General features: G+C 46.0%; 1 protein-coding gene and 1 long non-coding RNA gene across 4 annotated transcripts in view; one reads left to right on the top strand and one right to left on the bottom strand.

Moving 5' to 3' along the window:
- Nucleotides 1-760: 760 nt before the first annotated feature.
- Nucleotides 761-2,773, bottom strand: LOC129382690 (uncharacterized). Its single transcript, XR_008610735.2, has 2 exons — nucleotides 2,062-2,773; nucleotides 761-891 (listed from the first exon to the last, which is right to left on the bottom strand). It is a non-coding gene; the product is annotated as an uncharacterized lncRNA (long non-coding RNA).
- Nucleotides 2,774-9,132: 6,359 nt separating this feature from the next.
- Nucleotides 9,133-21,103, top strand: part of LOC126523413 (solute carrier family 41 member 1-like) — a 474,589-nt gene continuing 462,618 nt past the window's right edge. Inside the window, exon 1 of one of the 3 annotated variants that reach the window (XM_072288884.1) lies at nucleotides 9,133-9,209. The gene's annotated coding sequence lies outside the window, so the exon portion shown is untranslated. The remainder of the gene's footprint in view (nucleotides 9,210-21,103) is intronic. The other 2 variants (XM_072288882.1, XM_055066791.2) reach the window with 2 other exon arrangements.

The raw sequence follows: 21,103 nt of genomic DNA, 5'->3' as shown, positions 1-21,103 counted from the left end.
GGCCGAAGAAATGCCGCAGGCAAAAAAGTCGGTTTGGGCACGCCAGCCGCTTCAAACAAATACATAACGCTTCCAAACCACGAACGTGAACACCTTGAGCGCTCGTTACTACCTCTGAAATTTTCAGCGCCCACTGAAGAACACAGAAGTCTGTTTTATCAAAGCGAAAGTGTCATATAAAAACAGCGTGTGGCATTTCCTCAACGTTCAATAAGCCATGTTGCGAGACGTAAATCCCGGGGATGCACCTCTGATGTTCTTGTCATAAGCGCTTCGGTGTCAACCCATCCAAGAGCTGCAAGATATTACCTGTCCCACAACAGAGACGGTGGCATCGTTCATCACACAATGTACTCACAGGACAAATACTTATAAGTCAAAGTCAACGCCACAAAATAAAGAACCAGCTCTGAACGCCACGCGCGGTTACGCCATAGAGAAAGGAATAAAACAAGAGCGGACAGTCCCATAGAGCCCAGCGGCTATCCAGCAGCCGAATTGACTGCAGCGCCCCAAGCCGTCAGCGTTAATACCTGAAGCACACTTCCGGTTTCGGTTTTGTGCGCGCGCGTTTTGAATACTAGCTGGTACGCGTTACGCCGGCTCCGTTGGTTTTTCTTTTTTTTTTGCTTTTACAGCTCAATCGCGCGCGGTCTTCAAGCGAAATCATCTTATTATTAAGTAAAATTGATTGCGAACGATCTTCACAAGCCTCCACCGAGAATGCGCCACGTGCAATTTCATAAACACGCAAGACACCTTGTGAAATGAGGAAATGTTTAATTTATTCTTTATAAATGCTCGTTGCGGGCTTTTTGTGCATTCATCCAGCGTTGTGGCACCAGGTAAGCAGGAGTAGTTCCCGCAGGAAGCTCCACCAGACGACGTGAGCTAAAGAAATTACAAGCAAGTGTTATTTTGGTATTAACATGTAAGAATAATGCGTGTAGAGGCGAAGCGTGCGAAAGTGGTTAATGGGCGGCATTACAAACAAAAGCAGTTCGTATTTACACACACGGCGTAGAAAATACCCAACTCATCCGAAACAATGCCGTGCATACCACAAAGACATTCTAATTCCAAGCATTCCCCTCTTCCCCGGACTTATTTCCTGCACTTTATTAGCACGAATGCGCAGGCTACGGTGCGTTTCGCGAACTTGGCTACAACCGACGCGATAGTACGCTACGAATGCACAGAGGTGGCCACAACACAGGCTCTCAACCAGACCATGCGGGACGCTCGCACAATTCCTTCTACTCGCACCCAAGACAAATGCGTGGGTGCCGTTCAGAAGACAGAATTTTCGAGTTACTAGTTCCTGGCGTTGGAGCTCCTTGGCTTATCTCTTGCGCCTTCAGCAGGCGCAAACAACGCACTCTCGTGTTATCACTCTCGACGATTGCCCGTCGCGTTTTCAACAAGCGTGGGTATCGAAAGAAGGCTTAAATTGTTGCGGGGACATAAAAATTGCCACAAACTTGTCACAGTAAGATTCAGTACGCGCCAAACTAACTTTGTCACCACGGCCGAGCTGCTTTTCGCTGCGTCACGACAGGCGCGGCGAGCGGGCCTCATAACATAGAAGTACCGAAAATAATTTCCAACAATGTTGGGTGTCAGAGAAAGCGCCATGAACTTGTCAGAGCATTAAAGCGCGAAACCGTGCACCACGGCCGAGCTGCTTTTCGCTAACCACGTCACAGCGCCAGGCGCGCCCACTGCGCTCGAAAGGTACCCCAAAAAGTAATCAAAGTAGTTTCAATAATGTTGGCAGTCAGAGAAAGCGCCAAAACTTGTCGCAGTAAAATTCAGTACACGCGAAACTGCGTCACAGCGCCCTGTGCGACTAGCGTGCCCAAAAACTACCGAAATTAGTTAAATATTGGGGCTCACAGAAAGCGTCGCAAACATCTCCCAGTACGATTCATTAATTCAAATTAACTGCTCTACGACGGCCACGCTGTTTTTCGTTAACTGCGTCACAAGTCTAGCCTAGGTCCCGGGCAGTAAGCCTAATTGCTTGAAGTGCGTCGCAGACTGTCGAACAGAGTTTCGCACCTTGCCGTAGTCCAATAGTGCAGTGGCGCCATGTCGAAGTTCCGAAGGAACGCAAGAATTCGCCGGGAGGCCACCAAACCAGGCTAAATCCCAAAATAGAAAAACAGGTAGACGGGTGCCCGAATAGTCCGTCGCTCAGATGCGCGGCCGGTCTCTCTCGCTTCGGCGGTGTGTCTGACGAATGACGCAAGCATCTGGCTCGTCATGCGCCGGTTCGCCTGTCGCTAGGCGACGGAAGTAAGCCGCAAAGTTCAATTTAATTTATACGCACATATTTTTACTTTTGCCGGGAAAGAATAAAAAATATTAAACAATTTCTGTTAATCTCATTTCAGATTCTTTTTTTTTTCGATGCTCGCGGCCCCAAATGGTCGGCGTTAATACTATAGCGTGACATGTTTCCTGTTTTCAATTTTCGCCGAGTGTCCGCTCTTGTTATATTCCTTTCTCTATGGTTACGCAGGCTCTTCCCAGGGCTCGGCGTGGATTTAAACGGCTAGTTTTGCTGTCGCACCGCTGCTTGCTGCTTTGACTACTGTGAACTAGATGGCGAGCCAATCAGCTTTGGAGGTTTCATGACTCGCACCTAGATGGCGCGGTGAAGTTTCGCGCTTTGAGGCGGATAATTTTTTTGTTTTACGCTGTAATAAAGCTCTATCAAATAGCGTGCCGCAAAGCTTTAGCGTGCTTCGCATGCTAACGCTAACGCAAGCATTTTACTCTATACTAAAGCTCTCTATTATGACGGCGACAGTCAACCCAGAACCGAATGGAATTATCTTTTTGTGACGAGAGCCACAGGTGATGCCCAAGGACCAATCGAAGGTCGAATGACGCTGCACTGAAGCGTGTCGTCTACATGCTCACAGATGAGAGGCCCCGAACACTCTCAAGTTCAATGCATGGCCAGAGAGGGCGAAAAAATCTACCGCGGGGCGCTGCTAAAAAAATAGGCATAGTACAACAATTAAAAAGGTTCCCCCGTGGGCGCATTATCTCCCGCTAAAGGCAACGTAGTGAGCGCAATTTTAACCTACAAACTTTCTTCAACAATAAACGAAGCGTCTTTATTACATCACAAAGAGTTCAAAATTACCATTCCTGATTTTATATTGTTTCCTGATTGAATTTTAACCTACAAACTTTCCTCAACAAGAAGCGAAGCGTCTTTATTACATCACAAAGAGTACAAAATTATAATTCCTGATATTATATTAATTTATTGCATTAAACAGCTTCGCGCTTGATATTTCACCCATATTTCGCACCTGTTGGTTCCAAATGTTCTTTCTGTTCAGTTTGGTTTACTTCAGCACATTTATTTTTGCAGTAGTGAAGCGGTGCACAACGTTCATACAGAAAAAGAATAGCTTCATTCTTTCATCTATTTGCTTGTGAAACCAGCAGTGTCATCGCTTCTAGTGTGTAAACGAGCGCACAAATGTTCTCATTTGTGATCTTAATAATACTTAAGCTGTTTACATGCATTGTAGTTAGGCAGACATTAATTTTGCGGAGAGTAACAATATTTATTTACCATGCTGATTAAGCACCCTAGAAAAAACAGTGAACATTTGCATGGTTCTGTAGTGACAAGCCATTACAATGTATATGTCACACCTTTTCGCATTTTATATTGCAATATTGTGCTTATTCAATTTCTGATGCAGTCTGATTCTGTTCCAAACATGCACTAATGAGGACGGCACCAGTATAAAGGAACACACTTCATGCATTAAAAAGAAGCTGCTACCTGCTATAACAAGGTCATTGTGTGGACTTTGGCTGGACTTTGGTGTGGACAAGGTAAACAACATCTGGTTCCGAAATAAATATGCTTGATATATGCTGTATTGGCTTGCTAGTCTTGAGATACACGTCATTTGTTTGTAGCAGATGATTTGAATGTTTATTCATGCTTTCAGTTCAGCATAATTGGTTCGAACATAAAAGAAAACACTACATGGGTTTGGATAATATTTGCTGCATCTCATGTGTCACTGTTCTGCCCCAACAGTGTCTGTGCCAAGTACATCTAGGTCATCACCGGAGCCCCCATGTACACCAACAGGAAGGGGCTGGAGCCGAATTCGCAAGGCTTTACACCACGAACAAAGACGCCATTCCAGAATTACTTGGATGAGATATCAAGTCTACGGACGACTGTGTCAAGAGTGAAAAGAGCCTTCGCCATCATTCCACCAGCACGGATATTGGCCGACTCATCCAGGTAGCTCAACAACAAAAATTCTGTGTCTTCAGATGTACCTGCAACCTCTCAACAAGCACAGACGACGCTGACCAACAGAGCTCTATCAGCTTGCCCTTCCTTAGTGAGCTTCCTGGCCTTGCCAAATTTCATTTGTGCCAAGTATAATTTTTTTCAATGAACGGAAGCTTTTTCATCCCACATTCTTGTTAGGGATCATTCCTCTTCCTCACCCAAACATTAAAGGTCGACCGATTCCTTGCTCTTACTGAATACCAGTCACTGTTTAGAAGCATAGCATTTATGTAGCAGTATTTTCTTGTGTACGTTGCCATGTGCAATTCTTCTCCTGAAATAGCTGGTGCGGCAGTGGCGGATGTGTCTTGCATTAGCCTTTACACAGTGTGGTATGTATCATTTAACTTTTCGTAATGTTTTCGGCTTTCAGTGCTTGCAAAGTGGAGTGGCTTCTTTCTTGAATGCAAGCTTGCTCATTCCCATATTCAATTCCTAGTCTCATTCAGGATTGCTATTCTTGCTCGAGAGCCTGTGTTTTTGCGCAAGCTACATTGAAGTGATTGATTGCAGAATATGGTTTCGCTGCTGTCCGAATCGGTACTTGTCACCGTGTTACGTTTCTCGTATGTCGGAGCCTGGTCAGTTGCATTGGGAAACCGTCTCTCGAGGTAAGCACCTGCTCCTACAGTACTCACAGTGAAATAGACAGCGAATTGACACACACCGTGGTTGGTGCTCTCCGTTCCGTTCTTTCCTGCTGCGGCCGTGTGCAAATATTGCTTGTGGCCTTCCTTGGACATGATTTGGCGTCAACGGAGACTCTCATACATGATTACATGGTTCTAAGTGTATAAAGGTGATATCCACATGTGTGGAAAGGCCTGCAAAAGTGCCTGCAAAATGGTGATGCCCACAAAACCGACCATGCCCATATTTAGAGAATGGGGGGCACCAAGTGTGAGTTACATATTAGTGGCATGCGAAAGAACAAAATTAAATGTGCTGGTTGGAAAGAAGGTAACGCTAAAATGCCGTGCACTCCATGTGGCTGTGTTCCCTGCGGCAGCAGATGCTTGCGTCACCCAATTGCTTTGAAATGCAAGTTGCTCATCTTCAACGGCAAATATCGGTGCAAACACACTGTCCAATCTGCTTGCGCTGCTGGTTGTTGCTTGTTACCAGACTACCATGTGCGACGAAGGCAAGTACTATGACTACAGTCGGACGGTTGAATGTGCCGCAAGCGACACGTGTGCGTGCATGCTCACTGTTGTCATGTGGATCGTAGCCAATGTATAGTGTATTGTGCCAATGTATAGATTGAGTATTATGTTAGAGTATGCTGAAGCGATTTGATTGCAGAGTCTTGTTTCAATGCTGTCCTACTTGGTCATGGTTGCCGTGTTACATTTCTCAGATGTTGCGGCCTTGTCAGTTGCATTGGGCAACGGCCTCTCGAGGTAAGCACCTGCTCCCGCAGTCCGCACAGCGACACAGACTCCCTGTTTACATGTACTGTGACTGGTGCTCCCTGTTCGTCCTTTCCTGCTACAGCCGTAGGTAAAGTGTGCTTGTGGGCTTCTTCGGCCGCGATATGGCGTGAACGGAGACTTACATAATTACATGGTTTGAAGTGTATGAAGTTGATATGCACATGTGTGGAAAGGCCTGCAAAAGTCGCTGCAAAATGGCGATTCCCACAAAATAGAGCATGTCCATATTGAGAGCAGGTGAGGCACCAAGTGTGAGAGACAAATTAGAGGCCACGGAAAGAACAAAAAGAAACGTGCATGTATGAAAGGAGGTAACGCTAGAATGCCGGGTAGTTGATGTCGCTGCGTTAGCTATGGCAGCAGGCGCCTGCGTCACCCGATTGATTTGCTGTGCAAGCTACGGCGACTGTCAATGCAAACAGGTGGGGCACTGTCCAATCTTCTTGCGCTGCTGGTTGTCACTCGTTACAAAACCGCCATGTGCGACATAGGCAAGCACTGTGCCTGAAATCGGATAGCTGAATGTGCTGTAAGTGACCTGTAGTGCATGAATGCCCACTGTTGTCATGTGGATCTTAGCCAATGTACAGTGTATTGTCTGAACCTTATGCGGTGATTGAATACAGAGTCTAATTTGATAATGGTCACCGTGTTATGTTTCTTCGATGTGGCGACCTGGTCAGCTGCAAGGGCAACAGTCTCCCGAGGTAACCATCTGCTCCTGCAGACCACACAGCGACAAAGACTCCCAATTTACATGCACCGTAATTGGTGCTCCCCCCATTCGACATTTCCTGCTGCAGCCACCGGCAAATTATGCTTGTGGGCCGTCATCGGCCGTGACGTGGCGTGAGCGGAGACTGCACACGTTATTACATGATCCGAAGTTGATAGCCACATGGGTGGAAAGGCCTGCAAAAGTGGCTGCAAAATGGTGATGCCCATGTTGAGAATGTGGGGCACCAAGTATGAGTTACACATTAGCGGCCCCCGAAAGAACAAAAAGAAACGTGCAGGTTAGAAAGGAGAAATCATTAGAAAGGAGGTAACGCTAAAATGTCTGGTAGTCCATGTTGCTGTGTTGGCCGCGGCAGCACAGATACCCGAGTCACTCGATTGTTTCGTAATACAAGTTGCTAATGTTCAGCGGCGACTGCCAGTGTAAACAGGTGGCACACTGTCCAATGTGTTTGCGCTACTGGTTGTCGCACATTACCAGGCCGTCATGCACAACGCCGAAAGGGAGCAGTTTACGAGTTCGCATTAATGGTTTCAGCGTATATCAAAGTGCAAATTTTATTTCTGCTCTTGTACGAGAAGGTGTACTGCTTATCTTCTGCCAATAAAGTCGCACGTGCTGTTCACTCACTTCTGGCTTGTTTGTATGGGCGTCAGTAGAGGCTCTTTAGTCTCCTGGCAATTAAAATGTGGCAGCTGAGGCATGCCGCAAAGTCAGCAAGGCGAACATGGCGCGTACGAAGCGTACGCCACCGGTAAAAAGCGGCCATATTGAATATTGCAGTAAAGAAACGCACTTCCGCTTCTTGTTTAAGTAGCGCCATCTGTCGGGCCCCCCTCCAAGTTCCATGCGCTGCCGCTTCTTATTGTCGAACCGCTGTGGAAGGCACAGTTTCCCTTGTCTAAAGTTGGTACTTTATTCTATGCAGATGACCTTACGCTCTTTGGCTGAGACACGGTACAGACGCTGCCACAATAGCACGTTGGAGCCAGTGTCGATGTGATGGCTTGTGGTCGATCTGCAGCCCAGAGTAGGCTGAGCGACGTCTAAAAGACGAACGAAAAGGGGCAAGCAGGTGAAGAATCTGGGAGCGTTGCTCAGAAGTAAGGTCATCGGCAATGAAAGGAGCGAACCCCTCAGGTGATTGCAGAGCAGAGAGGGAAAATGGACAAAAGTCAGTGAGCGCTGCATCCGAAGCATCCGGCACGTCGATAATAATCGTGCCGTCAAGGGGCTGAACACGGCCAAGTGCTTCGCCGCAGAGAGCCGTCAGTGGTGTAAGAAGCGGATTGCAGACAACTATGGAGCTGAGACCGACTGAAATGTGAAGCGTGGCGAAAGGGAGGGGAATATCTTTGCGCTTTAGGATGAGGTCCGAAGCAGTGAAGAAGACAGAGCCTTCAGAGAGAGCGGCGCAAAAAACGCGAACAACGGCAGACGAATACGGCGGTATTGGGATGTCTTCCCGAAGGACCAACCTAGCGGGAAGTGGCGCCGGCGAGGGGCACATCACAGAGAGGCGGTAGTTCGACTTCAGCACGTGCACAGTTAATCACGTCATTACTTGGCGAGAGAAAGTCCCAACCAAGTTTAACATCGTGAGAGCAAGACGGCAGCACCACAAACTCGACAATGTAGAGGACGCCCTGAATAAAAACGCTTCCTGTGCATGCTGCTGAAGGCTGAACTGGTTGGGCGCTTGCTGTGGGGAGAGGAAGCCCAGAAAGTGCCGTCGTAACGCTTCGAAGAGCGCGAAAGAGGAGTTCGTTTAGTACAGACACGGATATTCCAGTATCAATAGGCGCAACGGTAGGTACGACGTCAACAGTAAGGACAACAACGTTCGAAGGCCACAACGGAGGACTTGTACAGATGGATGGCGATGCACTTCCTACCTCCTGAACTGTGGCACCTTGTTTTCCTCCTGAGTGGGTGAAGGACGCCGACACATGGAAGACAACGAGCGGCGATGCAGGGTAGGTGAGTGACGTGCAAGTAACGGGGGCTCGGCATGTGGCCTGCTGCGTGTGCGTGTGCGTGCGCGTGTATGTATGTATGTATGTATGTATGTATGTATGTGTGTATGTATGTATGTGTGTATGTATGTATGTGTGTATGTATGTATGTATGTATGTATGTATGTATGTATGTATGTATGTATGTATGTATGTATGTATACTCGCTGCATTGCGTGATTCTTTAATGGATCGTTTCTCTATATGCATTTGTGTATGTTTTTTCATTTGTTTGTAACTACCATTATTGCATTACTTACGAATTGTATTGTTATTACACGTGCTGGTACCTACCCACACTGTCACGGCCATATGGATATATGCAAATAAAAGAAAGGAGACACTCAAATTGCTGGAAGTTCTCAAAGAAGGCTTCGTGTCGATATAACGCTCCACGCCTGCCTATGGACCCTGCAGGCACTTGCGACCACGGAAACATCGCCCCCATTGCTCACTGCACGAATTCAGTGCCCATTTCGAAAAGTGGCGCGCCCACAGCCGGCTGTGCCACGGGCACGGAAGGATATCCGCTTTCCATGCGGCGGTGGCTGCAGGCAAAACGATCGCGCCGCCCTCGAGCTTATCTCCGTTATCCGCGCACTGGCGACGGGGCACTCGAAGCTGCCCGTCCAGGGCCGTCCGGGCTGCAACAACACGCTGCACGGCGTCTCCAGGTGAGCCCGAATTCTGTGCTACGACGCCGAACTGGCGCCAGATCCGCGCAAGGGGTACTTTCCGTGAGGCGCTACCCAATATTCATTTACAAAAGCCATAAGTATTTTGTTGGCGGCGACTGTGTTCATAGTTCACTCTAAGTGAAGATACAAATAGAGACTCAACTGTTGGGTCTTAAGGGCAGAAATAGCGCGACTGAACGTTAAAAACTCTCAAGTACTATAGCGGGTGTTTGAGTGAACATTAAAAAAAATTGCCTGTGGCAGATATCACAATTCTGATCTATAAGCTGGTGTGCTCGAAGCGGTGGACATTACAAAAAATGAAATGCATAATCGACTGATTAACAAAAAACTATTTCATTTGGTTTTTAACTGAATACCTTATGGCACATATCGCATTTTATAAACTCTAGCCGGGAATTTAGCAAGCCGGACCCATTTAGAAGAAATTCTCAGGATGACACCAGTTTTGAGATATTACTTCCCGAACTTTGCGGGGAATACATTGGCGCTCCAGTTACATTTGTGCTTCAGTGCACAAAGGATGTTTTGTCGAAAAGCATGTATAACGGGAGTGTATTTTTACCGCAAGTTTGACAGCGCATATTTCGTAAATGGTCTCATCGGTACCTTTCTTTTTAAGTGGATATTGCCTTGCAGTCGCAACCACTAGAATTTCTAAATTTGAATATGCGCTATAAGGTAATTACTTAAAAACTTCATTACTGATATTTTTTTAATTAGCTGATTATTCATTTCAATGCGTTGTTCAAGTAATATCCGCCTCTTCAAGTACACCAGTTTATAGGCTGGAATTGCGCGATCTGCCGCTCGCGATTTGAAAAAAAAAATTTGTAAGTGTTCGCTGAAACACCCTGTATATATGCTGCTCCAAAAGGTCACGGAAGCATTGACGTCAGCATGGTCTGCCTCTCTGTGTGCCTCGCTTAAGCTTTAACGTAAACGTAAAACTTCAACCTAAAACTATTGCAAACTTTCGTATTCCTCTTTTGCAATCAGCTCTCCGCGACTCGTCAAAAACTTTTTGTACCACCCCAACTTCACCTGTCTGTCACGCGACGTCACCAAAACCGCGATACCTCCCCATCTGATCGGGCGTGTACACACTGATTTTGAATGATTGGACCGAACAAAGACAAATAGTTATTTATGATTCGACGCCTTTTCGCCTTTAGCCTTCTGCTATTGGTCAAAAATTTACGGGCTGTACCCACTTCACCTGCCTGTCACGTCACAAAACCGCGAGAACTCACGCGTCAAAGCGACGTGCACGCGTTAAAGATGCATTAATATGCCGAACAAAACTGAAATTTCTTCTGAATGGCCACAAGCTGCTCCGTTTCAAAAGGAATAAAACATGGCTGCCGTCGATCAGTCAGGCACTGGCTACTCGCACCCACTGGAGAGCTTGGGTTTATTTGCGTGTAATAAAACATCTTGCATGGCCGTGTAGCGTTTTAAGCACTTTCGGCACGTTTACAACATGCCAACTCTTTCTTGCTGGGGATCCGCTTTAGCAGCATTCTTAGCCTCCTGTTGCATGCCACCGCGATTTCCTACCAGCCGCCGCAAACTAAGTAAGGCAAGGCGGACCAATCATAGACGCCGACACCGCCCTCTTCATCCGGTTATCTATGTTCAGTGCACTGGCTGGGCCCCTACGAACCCTCTCCTCTTGAGGATGCTCCTCGCCTCCTGGCCGCCAAATACAAACGAAAAACCGCTCAATCTATGCAATATTATTCATCTTGAAAGTAAAGTGACCTCCTATAAACGAGGAGAGTGTTTGATTGGGCTGTTCAGGCAACGCTACTGCCACCGCCCGATGCTTACGCCGGTGGTTACACAAACTTGACCTCAGGAGATTGGAGTAAAAACATATCGGAATAGTTTTACGTAGTATGGCCCCAAATGTTCATTTCAGCAATCTAGGAAAATAACCAGTTCTTAACAAGTTCAACTCACTGGGCTCGAGACAACTTTCCAAACAGGAAAACCGTCGAGCAATCGACCGTGACTTGGCGTTGGCGAGTTAGCTCATCTGAAGACGCTCTCACTCATAACATAGCGCCTTCGAATCGCGGCCTCTGTACTGGAACTGTCTATAGAAGACTTTTACATAATAATCGAAAAGATATGCGGCTGTCAACGTCTAAGGCTGGCGCAAGCAGTATTTACCGACTAATTTCGTGTGGAATGTACAAGTGAACGTGCCGGTCCTATGCTTGTCTGCAAAGAAATATAAGTGGTAATCTGCCAACGCCGACGAACCGAAAAGCGATGTGGCGGTGTCGCCCGTCGTGTTTGTTGGCTCGACGATATACGCGACGGCTTACTGCAATGAACGAGCTGTTTGCGGATGAACCAATGAGCCAATTGCTCGTTTCGATACGAGAATATTGACTGGCATTAAGTCAATCCCGCGCGGCAATAATTCTATCGAAGTGCTCTCAAGTAGTCTTCCGAGCGTTTCTCATAACACTTTTAGTCACATTATACCATCATTTAGCTACGGTATTCTAACAGGTTCTACTACTACGTTTGACAAAAACTTTGACGTGCCGCTTTGTATCACTGATATTCGTGTTTTTTTTTTCTTGCATCAGAAGTCTATCAACACATAAAAGCCAGTGCATCTACCTGTAACAAATATTTTGGTTCTTTCCATTTACAACGCGTCATTCATAATGTCAATACTCAACTGTAATCACAATATCTGGCTTATTGGGACGCAACTATTTTTCCGGTAATATTTCGACGTGTTTATAGAAAAATTTATTAATTCGGACGACTTGGCAGCACCCATTCGTAATTCATGACTGAAGAAGCCCGGGCTTAGGCAATGAGCAAACGAGAACAAGGCGAAAGCGGGAGCCAGCGTTTCGACAAGTGGACTTGTCTTTTTCAAGGCAACATATGCTTTCCTCGGCACAGTCTATATAGACCTTTGCACCGGAAGCCTCGAACTAGATAGTCGGAAACGGATATGAGGCCCCCGGTAGCGAGAGTAGCTAGCGTCTCGTAGTTGCCCTCTCTTGTTGGACTGTCACGCGCGCAGTTCCCGCTTGACTGCACGCCGTTTTCGCGATTTTAAGCTTATCCGCACAGGCTATGCGAACGTCAGGGCGGCACTGCGCTGTATATGGTTGTTCGAACAACCAGAAGAAGCGCAATGCAGCAAGAAAAGTGCAGTGCAGCATGCACAATGTTCTGCAAGAGGACTGCGGCTGAAATATGTACATGTTGTATCGGTTTCCTGCCGACGCGGTACTGAAGCATGGCCCGATTAGCGCTGTAAATCGTAAGGGGTTCGTTCCTACGGAGTCGTCACGCGTCTGCTCGATTCATTTTATCGACGGGAAGCGGACATCTGAGAATCCAGAGCCGATGCTTCAGCTCCGATACGCGAGGAAGGTAAGATGCACTGTTTCGCAGCCACGGGCGCTCAAAACAGGAAAGTACGCCCTAATGCGTAAAGCGACACCTCTCACCTCTCAACATTGGTGACACTTGCACTAAAGATCCAAAACGGCGCTGAGGAGACTTACGACACGGATAATCATAGGTGAAAGCAGCTGCAGCGCTGAGCTGACGCTTGCCGGCGCCTTCCGGCAGTCGCGCGCAGTCGTACGGCCGCTGCCAGCAGGAAAGTTTCCGTCTCTATGCATAGCCGATGCCTCTGGACACTGGTGAGAATAGCACGAAAGTGGCAAGACGACTCTGTGAAGGCCGAAGATGCGCAGAAACACAGATGTAGATAGCAACCAACGTTTTTAGATCTGTTCGTTGACAGCAACAGCAGCGCTGAGCCGGGTGAGGCTGAGCAACGACAGTCCAGCATGGCATCGCCGCCAAGCAAGCGCTAGGCGGCGCCGGTAGTCGAAATATGGTGGCGCCCGTGGAAGCCTCAGTGCAAAGGTCTCTAGGTAGGGCTCTTCTAAAGGGGAGAGGAGGTGAGGCCGGTGGGTGCGGCAACGAGCGAAGGTGTGTTAGCGGCGAGGGTGCAGAGTTGAGAGCAAAGAAGTGCTGTGCAGAAGGCCGGTGACATGGTCGTGTGTAAGTCGGCGCGTAAATGACGTGCACAACACCCTTCTATTACCTGATCAGATAATAGATAATAGAATCAGATAATAGAGGTTCCGGCAGAAACTGGTGCTCGTGAAAAAGAATGTGAAAGGAAATAGTGAAATGGAATAAATAAATAAAAGGAAAAATACGGAAAGAAATAAAAAACAGAAAAAGAAAAACACTAAGCAACCAAACTATGTGTTCTTGCCTATAGCTTGAAATTTAGCTAGCGAATGGATTCTAAAGCTTCCTTTGAAACTTTTATGCCTATTGGTTGCAATGAACTTATCGATAAGGTATGATTCCTTGTGTTTTCTTTCTCGTTCAGAACGGAAGTTTCACTGTAAGATGTAGAGTTTAAGTTCATCAAAGTTATGACCTGGATGGTTGAACTGCTCGGCGACTGCTTTGGGAAGCTCTTTAGCTGTGTCCGCGCGATGTACGTTTAATCTGACGTTTATTGATTGTCCTGTTTCACCGATGTATTGTTTCTCACAGAAGGAAAATTCAAGCATATAAATCACATCCGAACTTGTACAAGTGAAGCTAGATTTGACTTCGTGTGTATAACTATTGGCGGTGCTTTTAATTTTAATGCCACTGTGAAGGTGCCTGCAGGTTTTGCACCTGGGGCGAAACCATGTTTTTATTACGGGGAATGATGTTGGTTGACTTTTGCGCGCACTAACATGTCTTTAAAGTTTCTTTTGCGGCAATAGGTAGCTCTTGGTACATCGTGGAACATTGTTCTCGTACGCTCGGTACTTGATAATATGGGGTGGTATTTTCATATGATGTTGTTTATGTTTGTTATAGAGGCTGGTGGTCTTTCAGGTTCGGGTGTAGGCTGTTTCTTAGCTAATTACGACTGTCTCTCCAATCTTGACGCAACATCATAAACTCTATCGAGAACAACTTGTGGATAGTTTATTTCTGCTAGCGTTGTTTTTAAGGTCATTTAGGTGGTGGATGTAATCGTTGTTTCCGCTGCAGATTCTTCTTATTCGTTTCGCTTGTCCGACAAAAATTCCTTACTTGAAGTGTTACGGGTGGTTAATGTTGTAGTCGAATTATTGCTGGCTATCCGTTGGCTTCCGGTAAAGTGTCGGTCTCAGTTTTCAGTTTTCTGTGTAGACCGTCGTGTCGAGGAAGTTTATTTCACCAGGAGAGTGGTGAGCAGTAAATTAATTGCTCGGGTGAAAGCGACTGATGTGGAAAATTAAGGCGTTAACGCGCTTGTGTCGTGTTCCCATATCATAGATACGTCGTCGATGTAACGAAGATAGGCGTGGGCTTTTAGTGGGTAGGATTTCAGGTCTGCTTCAAGCTGTCCCATGAAAATGTTCGCATATGTGGGAGCGAATGATGTTCCCATGCTAGTGTCCAAACGTTTGCAGGTAGTGAATAGAATCAAATTCGAAATAGTTGCGCGTGAGAACTAACCTAAAGAATGACAGGTAAACTTCAGGAACGTGCGCTTGGAGATTGATTGCGAGGGATTTCGATACGGCTTCGATTCCTTCACTCATCGGTATGCTAGCGTAAAGGGCGACAACATCCAAAGTGACGAGACTAGCACGCTCGGAAAGGATTTGGTTGGTGTTGATGCCATTGATAATACGAAGGCAGTGCGGCCTGTCTTAAACAAAAGACAGGAGGGCGGTGGGGATGTTTGACAGGTGGTGATTTAAGAATTTAGACAGTGACTCGGCAGGTGTGCTGTTATTAGACACAATAAGCTGACCTGGCATTTCTGCTGTAAATATTGCTTCGACGGGAGGAAGACAAAAGCAGCCTGGTTCTGCCACCTTACACATCATCTACCCGGACGTCTACCCAGACGATGCGTGCCCCTCGTGTGGGGTCACGGTGACACTCGCACACGTGCTCTGGGAGTGCAGAAACGCTCCGCCCGACTCTACCTCCGACAAGCGGGAGAAGACCCTAAGAAGACCGCTCCTACAAGACCAGCAATGGGCCGTCCAGCAGGCTCGCGCCGCGGCCGCCAGGTACTCCATGTCGGTCCCTGCGTGGGAGACGCCCACTGCGCGCTGACGTGCGTCCTGCAGGACTCTTATTAAAGTTTTTCCAATCCAATCCAATTTGTTCTTGGGCATCATGAAGCGATATTCAGATTGCGTAATTAGTTGCTTGGACAGGAGCTCCGCTATCGAGCTTTGCACAGTATTGCTGTAGTCTGAAGTTGGGTTAGAGTCGAGTTTTCTGTAATGGGTGTGGTTGCTCAAATGTTTGGAGGCCTCATTCTTGTACTTTTCTATAGGCCAGATTACGATACTGCCGCTTTTGTCTGCTGGTTTTGTTACAATATAATTTCTTTCCGCGAGTTATTTAAGGATTTGGTGCTAAGCGGGGACAAATTTTTGCGTTTACGGCAATGCCACGCTGACTCTACAATTTCCTTTGAGATTAGCTTTATGTAGAAATCCAGGTCTGGGCACTTCGGCTTCCGGTGTCTACGTGCTAGGTGGTCTAAGCGAGTCTATGCCGTTTTCCTAGGTCTGGCCTATGGAAAAATAACTCCTTGTTGTTATACCTTTATGTAGTTCGCATTTGTTTACTGCGTTGTTCGTCGGATAAAACTTTATAGCACGTTTCAGATCAACTTCATCGGGGTTTAAGACTCTGGTATATGTCTCCTACGTTGCTGCAGTGCTCTGGATGCTCGCTTGTAGCAGTATCGGTGGGGTTATGAGCTGTAGGGGTTACATTAGTTTTCTTGGGTGGATCTGCAGCTTTAATACTTTTGTGCGGGTATTTATCTTGTAATTTTTGCTCCCTACTTTGGACGAATTGTTCAACTTTTATTTTTTCCGGTTCAGATAAATTTATGCTGTCAATTTGATCAGTACTTATCTTGAGTTGTCCCTTGCAGTGTTTTTCCCGAATATCAATTACAGAGAGTGGTGCATTTTCTAAAACAGCATTCCGCTTCAATAATAGCCTGGAGAGCAAAGAACCGAGGGCACATCTTTTGGCATTTTCCTCTGTTTCATGCAGGTAGTGAAGATTTTAGGTGAAATATCTAATTAGTTTGGCGGCGAGTTTGCGGTATTGGAGGAAATGGCGAGATTTGTTATTTCGTGTGCTATCCGTAGTGCGTCTGAGTCATTTCTGTTTCGTTCGGCAGACCTCCGGGACGAAACATGCTCAGGTGGTCTCTTTTTACACTTCATTTTCTTGTCGAGACCTGCATCGATGTCTGTCTATCTGTCTGCTTATTAGTCTATGTAGCTGTTTGCGTGAAGGCTTCGCGGGTGGTTGTGGGCTTCTGTAGGAGCGGGTGTTGTTCAGGTGGTGTTGGTTCCGCGTCAACCTTCTGTGCAGATGCTTCGTAGGTTCTAGCTTTATTGGAACCTGCGTGCGAGCTGGTGTGGAAAATTTCAGGCCTGTGTTCCTGTGTTGAAGTTAACTGGGAGGCAGGATTTACTGGTGTTGGTTGCGTCAATTTAAAAGAGTTCCTGTGCCTATATTTGATGTTGTTAGTGATTAGCTTGACGCAATAAAACTTGGGGTGCAGTCCATCCCGGGTGAGCAGAATATCGGAGTCCTGGTGTATTTCAACGTGATGGATGATATGGATTTTTTTGTGTTGGTTTCAAATGTCCAGAAGAAAATCATTGAGCTTCCGAATCCCTAGTGCGTGAGCTGGGAGTATCTCTGATTGTTGAGTAAGTGGCCTGTGTTTGTTTGCGAGCCTGGGAAGTACTGTTGTCAGGGTGCTTTCTGCGTTTGGTCTGTTGGTGTGCAAATCGTCTATGAGCGTTTTCATGGCCTTAACTATCTCGTGGTTAAGGTCATTAGTCCCGCAGTGAATGACGAAATGTGTCTTGTGATGTAGTGCTGCGGCAACGAGGTCTCGGATGGTGTGTTTTGTGGCGCCACTCTTAATGCTAGTGTGTTAGGGGTGTTGGCCTGGCGGGAAGTGCTTGTGAATGTACTTGTAGTGACTGTCTCCAATTAGTGCTACTTGTGACAAAGAAAGCAGAGGGCGCAGAGCTTGTTCCTTCTTTTTCCGTCGGTAGAAATCCAGGGAAAACAGAGGGAGGGCGGGAGATGGAAATTCAAGACGATGAGCAAAACGACAACAAGGTGAAAGCGGGAACCAGCGTTTCGACAAGTTCTTTTTCAGGGCGACGTATACTTTCCTCGGCAAAGTACATATATACGTAGGGTTCTTCTAAAGGGGGGAGTAGGTAAGGCGGGTGGGTGCGGCACCGAGCGAAGGTGTGTTAACGGCGAGGGTGTAGAATTGGGAATAAGGGAGTGCTGTGCACAAGGCCGGTAACACGGTCGTCTGTTAGTCACATGTCAACGGCCGTGTGTCAGTCGGCGTGTCAACGGCGTGTCAACGGCTATCCTATAGGATAGACCACGACCAACTTCTTGTTTTGCTCACCGTCTTGAATTTTCATCTTCCGCCTTACAGCTGTTTTCCCTGAAGGGGCTTAGATGATGTCTAATTAGTGTTTCACGCTAACGTTACAACTGGGTCTTTTTGTTTCACGGATGGGTCCCCGCTTTCATCAAACATTTCATTGGACCTGCAACCTATCCTATGGCGAAAGCTTTCCCGAATGCCTATCACGAACTTTTGCGTGTTTATATAGCTGTATTCATTAGCAAAAAAAAAGAGCTAAGAGAAATACCGTACAATTAAAAGCACATTCCGCATAACAGTGCAGCGTTTTCTGAGTGCCACTCGCAAAGACTTCTGTACTTTCGTCAAAGCAACAATATTTGAAAAATTGCAGAGTTTGTTTCTTAGGTCGAGTGGCACGCTTAAGCCAAACATGTGTTGTCAGCAAAGGTTGTGAAGCATTTTTTCTTTAATTAATGTGAACATCTGTCGCAATCTTTCTTTGGCGGCACCGTTAGACTGAGCGTGGAATTAGTACAAGTTCATTTATCTTGTTAGTTATAGACAGCGCATAAGAGACCTCGCGCGTAAAGAGGGAATTTCCTTACGTAGCCTCAACCTCCTTCACTGATACAGGAACAATACATTGCATTCTCTGTGTACATCCGGCTGGTGCAAACCACATACAGTACAGTAAGAGGTAATACACACAATTTATCAAGTATAAGCGGGAGATTTAAACACACGTTTTAAATAGAGAGCTTAATAAAACGCTATATTTATTATTTTCATCATCATCGGCCTACTTTATGTCCACTCAAGGACGAAGGCCTCTCCCTGCGATCTCCAATTACCCCTGTCCAGCGCCAATCGATTCCAACTAGCGCCCGCGAATTTCCTAATTTGATCGCCCCACATAGTCTTCTGCCGTCGTCGACTGCGCTTCCCTTCTCTTGGCACCCATTCTGTAACCCTAATGGTCCACCGGATATCGAACCTATGCACAACATGCCGTGCCCAGCTCCATTATTTTCTCGTAATGCCACTTGGAATATCGGCTATACCCGTTTGCTCTCTGATCCAAACCGCTCTCTTTCTATCTCTTAAGTTGCGCCTATCATTCTTCGTTCCATCGCTCTTTGGGGGAACCTTAACTAGTTTTCGAGCTTCCTTGTCAGTCTCCAAGTTTTTGCCTCATATGTTGGCACCGGTAGAATGCATTGATCCTACACCTTTCTTTTGAGTGATAATGGTAAGCTTCCCTTAAGCATCTGAGTATGTCTGCCGTATGCGCTCCAACCCAATTTTATTCTTTTGAATATTTTCTTTTCATGATCAAGGTCCCTTGTGAGTAACTGTTCTAGGTAAACGTACTCCTTCACAGACTCTACAGGCTGACTGGCGATCCTGAACTATTGTTTCCTTGACCAACTTTAACCGCACTCTTACACTCTCTCTATTAAGGTCCTCAATTATTTGTTTCAACTCGTCTGCAGTGTTGCTGAACAGGGCAATGTCATCTCCGAACCGAAGGTTGCTGATATATTCGCCGTTGATTTTTATTCCTAAGCTTTCCCAGTTTAATAGCTTGACTACTTCTCCCGTGCACGCAGTGAATAGCATCGGAGAGATTGTCTCCTTGTCTGACCTCTTTCTTTATAGGTATTCTCCTATTTTTATGTGTAGAATTGAGGTAGTGTGGAATCTCTGTAGATATTTTCCAAGATATTTATGTAAGCGGCCTGTACTGCTTGATTACGTAAATGCCTGCATTAGTGCTGGTATCTCTACGGAATCAAATGCTTTTTCGTAATCAATGAAAGCCGTATAGAGAGGCTGATTGTACTCTGTGGATTTCTCGAGTACCTGATTAGTTACATTGGCCCATTGTAGAGTATCGCTTCCTGAAGCCAGCCTGTTCCCTTGGTTGACTAAAGTCCAGTGTTGCCCTTATTCTATTGCAAATTATCTTGGTGAATGTTTTATATAACACTAGGAGTAAGCTAATGGGCCTATAATTTTTCAATTCTTTGCCTCCCTTTCGTGGATTAGTATAATGTTTGCATTCATTAAGTGCTATGGGTCCCTTGAAGTCAATAGACACTTCATATAGACAGCCACCAGTCATTCAACCATTACGCCTCCTCCATCTTTGATTAATTCGACTGTTATTGCATCTCTTCTGGCGGCTTTTCCACGTTTCATGTCTTGCGAGGCCATTCTAACCTCATCGTTAACTATACAATCAGTCTGTGCAACGTCTTCAGTAGTGCTTCGAATGGAGGTATCGTGGCTCCTATGGGTAGTATACAGGTCAGTATCATATTCTTCCACTGCTTTAACTATATCTTCGAGATTGCTGATGATATTACCCTGCTTATATTTAAGTGCGTACATCTTAGTTTGTCCTGTGCCAAGTTTCCTTCTCACCTATGTCATGCTGCATCCATTTTTTTACGGCTACTTTAGTCTTTCTCCCGATATGTTTTCGAATATCCATTATTTTCTCCTTGTTGATAAGTTTTCACAGTTCTGCGAATTCTATCTTACAGCTTGTGTTTTTACAATGAACATCAAATCAAAATAAAATTATTTTGAAAACATTTGTGCTTTCGAGTTAGAGGTATCCATATAACTGTTATTTGACCGAAGTGAACAAGAAATATGCAATTTATGTGCGGAAATAATTTAAATCAAAGGCAAGTAAATACATGCGTAACACTCAAAATGCATACGGATCGTACAGTGATGCATCCCGAATGCCTTTTTAGTGTTACGCATGCATTTACTTGCTTTTGATATGAAATTGATATGAAATTGGTGTCTTGCGGACCGGCCCGATCGCTCGACGCCTGCTCATATCCGCTCTCAGTCACACCAATCGTTTCGTACTATCGTCTGCTCACGTCAGCTCTCGCTCGTGCTTGTTTGGTTTGGTCTCGTTCTAGCTTATTTTCATTGTCATGGTTTGCGATCGTTTTGTAATCTGCTTGTTAGCGCAAAGCGAATAGTGTAGTGCTTTCAGGAAGCCACGCGCGACTTCGGATGAGTCATGCACAAAAGCCGACAAGCTTGAGCTCCCCGACCAGCTTTCGATGGTTGCCGACTCTGCTACGTATCTCTCAGAAACTGTTTGCCTCAATATATCGCGCAATTAAAACACGTACAGACTTGCACTAAAATTTCCCATTAGGGAGTATTGAAACCGTTGGTTTTCTTATTACGACAGCAAATATGGGCGCTCCAAGAAAATTTTCAGTCGTCGCCGCGTTGCCGTCAGGCTTCGCATATATTTACATATATGTAAGCTTTGTGACTTGCTGCATTTGCGGGTTAGATGGCCACACTATTTTATCGTAAAACTTACTCATACCAGGTCTTGCACTCTTCGCAAGATTGTTCCTCGGTATATTGAGAATGGCAG

This window comes from Dermacentor andersoni, chromosome 6 (assembly GCF_023375885.2).
Source record: "Dermacentor andersoni chromosome 6, qqDerAnde1_hic_scaffold, whole genome shotgun sequence".
NCBI lineage: Eukaryota > Metazoa > Arthropoda > Arachnida > Ixodida > Ixodidae > Dermacentor > Dermacentor andersoni.
The sequence above is the reverse complement of the archived record's forward strand: the minus strand, read 5'-3'. Positions and strand labels throughout refer to the sequence as shown.